Source organism: Chrysochloris asiatica, unplaced genomic scaffold (assembly GCF_000296735.1).
Source record: "Chrysochloris asiatica unplaced genomic scaffold, ChrAsi1.0 scaffold00213, whole genome shotgun sequence".
Lineage (NCBI taxonomy): Eukaryota > Metazoa > Chordata > Mammalia > Afrosoricida > Chrysochloridae > Chrysochloris > Chrysochloris asiatica.
In genome coordinates this window covers 2,658,775-2,666,078 of record NW_006408731.1, presented here as the reverse complement: position 1 = coordinate 2,666,078, position 7,304 = coordinate 2,658,775, and the positions used below count along the sequence as shown (strand labels likewise).

The following is a 7,304-nucleotide window of genomic DNA, read 5'->3' as shown; positions in this document are numbered from 1 at the left end:
GCTATGGGTCAGAACCGACTCGACGGCACTTAACAACAACAACAAGTGTGCCTATGTAGGATAAGTACTGGTCCACAAGGTCTGTTTGAACCTCAGGGTCAGTGGTTCAAACCCACCAGCCACTCCTCAGAAACCCTACACAGGGTTGCTGTGAATCAGAACTGACTCAACAGCATTTAACAACAACAAAGCAGTAACATTTGCAGCCAATACCTAGTTAAGTTTGTAGTAATCTATTCTTAGTCTTTATCATTCATCTAGTTTTTGTACCAGCCAAACAGGCAAGCAAAATGTGAGTATGGTAGGAATTAATACACCTGTGGAGTCCTGGTGTGGTGCTGCAGGTTAATGTGATTAACCTGCAAGGTCGGTTGAATCGCAAGGTCAGAGGTTCTAGCTCACCAGTCACTCCTTAGAAACCCTATACAGAGTCACTATGAGTTGGAACAGACTTGATGTCACTTAACAACAACAACAATATACCTGTATTCTCAAGTCTTTCATCATTTCCCTAGGGATGTTGTCTTGTTTTGAATTATTGTCTTGATCACAAGGTGACCATTCTAGTGGCTTGCAATTTTCCTTTGTTTCCATAAATAATGTTCCTCATCTTAGGAATTTACTTTGGGAATCCCACTTGGTACTGAATATATTTATTTCCACTGTACATGCTGAGATTGGAAAAAGTAGGCATAGGATGGGTCTTCATTCTGTCAGGACCCACATAAAATTAGACTTTTTCATAAATTAAATTTATAATTTAATTATATATAAATATATAATGAGCATGTGTCAAAGATTTATTTAAATCATTAATGAGAGAACTAGTAGGATAGTAAATCTGACTTAAATAAGGATAGGAGAGAATGTGCTATCAAAATTTAAAAGGCATTTGTTATATAAAACTAGTTAATGTTATACAGGGATGTGAATGTTCAGTCAAGGTTCAGTCAGAAAGCCAAAACAAATTGTAAGCATTATAAAAATAAAGAATTTGGTATAGGAATGAGTAATAAACCAATTGTCATCAAGTCAATTCCCACTCATAGTGACCCCATGTGTGTCAAAGTAGAACTGTGTTCTATAGGGTTTGCAATGACTGATTTTTCTGAAGTAGATCACCAGGCCTTTCTTCTAAGGCAAGGATGGGAAACATCTGGCCCATGGGTCATATAAGGCTGTGACATCACTTGTTCTGGCCCTACCATGGCAACCACAGTTCTAACCATCACATTAAGGATGAATTATTAAATGTTTGACCAAATAGAGCAGGCTACTTTTAAGGTGGTAATTTTGTTTGGCCTGCAAATGATGTTCTAATTTTTGGCAGGAAAACGTTTTTTCACCCCTGTTCTAAGGCATCTCTAGTTAGACTAGAGATTTCAGTTAGCAATTGAGTGTGTTAGCCATTTACACTATCCTATTCTAAACAAGTCATAGTTTACAGAAAAATTCTGAAGTCAGACTGTAAAAGAAGGTTGTATGGGTACAGATATATAATAACACTGACTCCGAGTGACCACGGTGTAACTGCTACCTCCCTGGTGTTTGGTAGACAAGGGGAACACTGTGGTCAGCAAGACCAGCAGCATTCAGGAAACAAGTGCTATGTAGAGCAAATGGAGAATGAAAACAAACTGTGGGCCCCAGTCACTCTATATCTCTTGTTAATATGTCAGAGTAAAACATCCTTCAGTGAATACTGGCCTCTGCTTCCCTTCCATCTTCCAAATCTCGCATAACTTCTCTTTTCCTAATTGTCTACCATAAAGGAAGAAGATTCTGGACCACATAGACTGAAGTTGTCAAAGTCTTCATTGTGTGCGGGTCAGCTATCAACACTCATGAAAGCAACAGTCAAGAAATAAAATGACATATTGCATTAGGCAAATCTACTGCACAAGACCTCTTTAAAGTGTTGAAGAGTAAAGATAATATCTTTACTCTTCAACACTTTATTAGTTTGAGGACAAAGTGCGCCTTACCCAAGCCTTAATGTTTTCAATAACCTCATATGCATGTGAAAGGTAAACAATGAATAAAGAAGACCCTAGAAGAATTGATGCATTTGAATTAAGGTGTTGGAGGAGAATATTAAAATTATCATGGCCCACCAAAAAAACAAACAAATCTGTGTTAGACGAAGTACTAACAGCCAGAATGCTCCTTAGAAGTCAGGCTGTCCAGACTTTGTCTGTCACACTTTAGATATATTACCAGGAGGGACCATTCCCTGGAGAAGGACATCATGCTTGGTAAAGTGGAGGGTCAGCAAAGAAGAGAAAGACTCCCGACAAAATGGATTGACACAATGGTAGCAGCTATGAGCTCAAGAATGGCAGTGATTGTGAGGTTGGTGCAGGACCAGGCAGTGTATCATTCTGTTGTGCATAGGGTCACTATCAGTTGGTACCAACTCAATAGCACCTAACAACCAACAATGTATCCTTTCATCATCTGTAGGTTCAGCATTCCTTGGAGTTCCTCATGAGTCTTGGCATTAATCTCCCTCTGGATCTAGGAGCTTCACAGGGCAAGGACCCCAGATCCACAGGATGCACTCCACTCCTGGCTTGTCTGTCTTGGTAGTAGGTCCTTTCTTCTCTGCTCAAGTCTTTATTCTTTTATCTTTTGTAAGATAAAAGGTGTTGCATGCCACACCCTTGGGATCTCCTTCAGATCAGTGATGTGAGTAAGGGTGGTATATCCCACCCTTAGTCCTCTTATTGGTTTATCACATCAAATCACATCTTGGGAGATGGCTACCTCTCAACTGCTACCTCTCAACAGCTGAGAATCCTAGCTCAGTCCAATTGACACAAAACCTTAACTATCACAGAATGTGTCACAAACTTCTCAAAATTAAAAAGTTTTAGCAAAGAGGCCATTTTCTAGTCCTGTGCCACACCAAGGATACAGGATTAACTTTCCTTGCTTTTTATAGGAAGCTCATAAAGATAAACCCAAATGCCATGCTAAAAAACACTTTTGTCTGGAACTGCTTTCTAAGCGGGGTGAAGAAGACTCTCTGAGGGTAGCAGAGGAAGAAGTTCAAACAGATTGAGACAAAAGCCATTACCCTATTTACTGGCAGTCTAAATCTTGACTGTGCTGATGTCCTTAAATCTGACAAAGTCCCCAGGTCTCTTCCCTGATTCTTCAGTAAATCTGCCAGTAATTAGGATGGCTTTATGTAATCTATAGGGAAAGAGAGAAGCAAAATTTCAGGAGATTCAACACATCATTTCAAAATACTTTGCTGATAAACTTTATTGTGAGCAGCTGCCAGGGTAATTTTGAATTTCTTTGCTTTAATTTTCTATTAATCTTTTCTCACCAAAGGCCCTAACCTGGATATCATCCTCCACATACATACCTGCAGTGCCTAGCCAGAGAAATTGTTCAGAGAAGTTGAGTTCATAAAACTCTGGACTGTAACTTTTCTGTCCATTCACTCATTCTTTCTTTCTCCAAATAATATTGATACAACAACACAAAGCAGTTGCCAGGGATTCTGTCTCCAGTTGACTCCCCGAGTTACAGAGTAGAACTGCTCCACGGGATTTTCTTGGTTGTAATCTTTGCACCACTGGGTTGATGAGGAACTGCCGTCCTATGGTATAGACGTCAAACACAAACCATATGCCACTCAAGAACCTGAGTGTGTATTAAATGTGAAACTCTTGTGATAGGTTATTGAGCAAAACTGATACCTCTTCTTGAAGGGTAGAAGGAGGGAACTGATATTAATCAAATAACCTCAGTAATTAATATATAACAACCAATATAGAGACATTGAAAGGAAGAAAAAAAAAAGTCAAAACAAAACCCAAAACATTTTGGGGTTTGTTTTGTTTTTACTTTTTTTATTGTGAATTGGGTGATAGTTTACAGAGCAGATCAGTTTTCTTTCCATTGGGAAGGAGACTGTGGGGAGAAGGAAGAGATCAGGAAAAACTTCCCTGATGAACTGAAGGTGAAACCGACAGGGGAAGCATGAATCAAATTTATCACCATGTGACTCACCAGCTGCTGTCTATGAGTCTGAACGGACTCAAAGTCACTTAACAATAATAAAGAGAAAAGAGATATCATTTTATACCTAGGGGAGAGCTGATGGATTTGAACCACTCTCCTTGTGGTTCATAGGCCAATGCCCATACTGCAGCAGGAAGGAGTTAGATAGGAATAGCTCCACACAAGAAGTACGTCTTCACATTCTCCTCCTAGAGAGGCAGGGCGATGGAAGTCTCAAGATCCCCAAGACAGAGCCTTTTCTCTGAGTTTAGAGTGGGCCGGCCGAGGCCAGGGCGCGCCTTGCCTGAGCCTCACAGAAAAGTGGGTCAGTCCAGAGCCGCAGACTTGAAGAGAACCAGAGATTCACTTCTGGCGCCTGCTAAAAATGCTCCCTTCCTCGTCTTGCGGGCGAGCTTGTCCTAAAATGGGGCCCAGGAAGGTCCACTTCGAAGCAGCTCCTTTCCATTCTGTCTGAGGACATACTTTTTAAAATTGAGCAAGAGACGTGCCAGCGTCGGGAGTGGCCGTGGGAGTTATGAGTACGCGTGTGACGACCCCCAGAGCTGGTAAACGGGACTCGGAAAAATCCAGAGAAGTGAAACTTAATTTCTGTTCTCTTGGTTTGTTTACCAGAAGTTAAAAAAAAAAAAAATTAATTAATTAAGCATGATAAGGGAGTTAAACTGTTAATTCAAAAAATAAAAGACAAAGTGCACAGATCTTTAGACGATAAAACAGATATTTCTGAGAATTAAGAAAGGAAGGACAGAAATCCAGTCAACTTTTGGTATAGTGCCGTGATCGTATAGTGGTTAGTACTCTGCGTTGTGGCCGCAGCAACCTCGGTTCGAATCCGAGTCACGGCAGTAGGTGCTATTTTTATTTCATTGCTATAGAGACAGTTTCTGAAAAGACCATGTAAATTTGAATGGACTTGTATTTTAATCTGAACACATAAAAAGACAAATGTCAATCACCTGTGCCAAACAGCCAGCTAGAAAGAGTCTACGGCTTGTTTTGTTTTTTTTTTTTTCTGTTTCTTCTGTCCATTGCTTCTCAACTGTACCCAAACCCATTACACAGTCCTGTTGGTGCTGGCTGGGCATTCCAAAGAAGAAACTGGGAATGATCATGGAAGATTAAAAATGAAAAACTTACTTTTTAACACTAGTTATTGTTGTTAGGTGCCATCCAGTCGGTACCGACTCATAGCGACCCTATGCAAAACAAAACAAAATTCTGCCGCATCCCGGGCCAACCTCACAATTGTTGCCACACTTGAGCCCATTGATGCTGCCGCTCTGCCAATCCATCTCGCTGAGGGGGGGAGGGTCTTCCTCTTTTTCTCTGGCCCTCCACCCTACCAAACATGATATCCTTCTTCTTTTCACACTAGAGATTCAAGGAAATAATTGTCCAAAAGCAAATTCAGATTTGTTATGGCAAACTTCTTAGCACACAAAGGAATCATAATTGGACCATAATTCCCTTGCGTGGAGGAACTTCTGGGGCACAAAATAATTATGGCACAAAAGGATACCCTCTATCTCCAGCTCCCTCAGTTTCTAGAGAGATTTAGAAAGAGACTGATTGAACTGAGTCAGATGGTAGTGGAGGACAGTAGCTTCAACATGGACAGATGGCTTGAAAGGAAGAGCCGCGAATAGTACTTAGGTGATGAGCCCAGGCCAGTTCCCAGAGGGACTTCTTTGAGTCCAGTTCTCCCATTGCACAGAACTCAGAGGACAAACGTAAATGGCACCTGTGCCTCTGTCTTCGTTCTCTTAGCTTCTTAAAAGTTTTAGCATAAGGGTATCCTTTTTTCTTTCCCAAAGTCTTCCCTTCTTGAGGTTAAAATAGCCCCCCCATTTCTTCTCCAATTGTCTACCTGATATAGATTCTGAGACTAGCAAACACCAGCAAAACTTCAAGGAGATTGTAATTGAGTTGGTTTATACTTCAGGAAATCTTACTTTCAGCAAGCCCAGGTTTCAGCTTCTCCCTGATGGTCCAGCAACATTCACAATGTCCCTTTATGATCATTTGAATCACACTCTACATCAATTTTCTCAATTGTGTGTGTGTATGGTATTGTTAAGTGCTGTCAACTTGGTTTCAGCTCATAATGACCCTGTATAGGGTTTCCAAGGAGTGGCTGGTGAGCTTGAACTACCGTACCAATCTTGCAATTCAAACTGACCTTGAGGTCAAGTTCTTATCCTATGGCTCCACACCAGGACTCCGTGTGTGTGTGTGTGTGTGTGTGTGTGTGTGTGTGTGTAATCGCTACTAAATCTCAATTTACATAGGTTAGAACAGGAACCAAGTATGTATTGACTCAGAAGGGAGAACATTCATGAATACTTTTAACACAAGTGAGTGAGCAAACAGATTTAGAACAGAGGCAAAATCTCAATTTTGCATTTCTCTGTTGTGGTTGTTGTTATTATTGTTAAGCTCCATCAACTCAACTTGGTTCCAACTCAAAGAGACCCTATGCACAACAGAAAAAAACACTGCCCAGTCCTGCGTCATCCTCACAATTGGTGTTAAGCCCATAAAACATGTAAATATTGCAAATCAAGCCTTGGGTTTTTTCTTCAGTTCTTTCAGCTTGAGAAATGCTGAATGTATTTGTCCTTTGTGATTTTCTAGCTCCAGGTCTTTGCACATTTCATTATAATACTTGATTTTTTTCTTCTACCCTTTGAAATTTTCTGTTCAGCTTTTTTACCTCCTCATTTCTTTAGCATCTCTCCACTGGAGAGCAAGTTTCAGCATCTCTTTGACATCCATTTTGGTCTTTTCTTTCTTAATGACCTTTTGTTTTCTTCCTGTATGATGTTCATGATGTCATCCCACAATTTTTCCAGTCTTTGGTCATTAGTGTCTAATGCATCAAGGCTGTTCTTGAGATGCTCTCTAAATTCAGATAGGATATGTTCAAAATCATATTTTGGCTATCATGGACTTGTTTTAATTTTCTTCAGCTTCAGCCTGAACTTGCATATGAGCAATAGATGGTCTGTTCCACCATCTGCTCCTGGCATTGTCTTGGCTGATGATTGAGATTTTCCACCATCTCTTCCACAGATGTAGTCAATTTGATTTCTGTGTCTTCTGTCTGATGAGTTCCATGTGTATGGTCATATATTGTAATTTTAAAAAGGTATTTGCAATAAGGGAGTCATTGATCTTACAAAATTCTATCATGTGATCTTCAGCATCATTTCTATCACCAAGGCCATATTTTCCAACTGCTGATCCTTCCTCTTTGTTTCCAACCT

General features: G+C 40.3%; 1 non-coding gene across 1 annotated transcript; it reads left to right on the top strand.

Moving 5' to 3' along the window:
• Positions 1 to 4,811: 4,811 nt before the first annotated feature.
• On the top strand, positions 4,812 to 4,883 carry TRNAH-GUG. The gene has a single exon. It is a non-coding gene; the product is annotated as a tRNA-His (tRNA).
• The last annotated feature ends 2,421 nt before the right edge of the window (positions 4,884 to 7,304 follow it).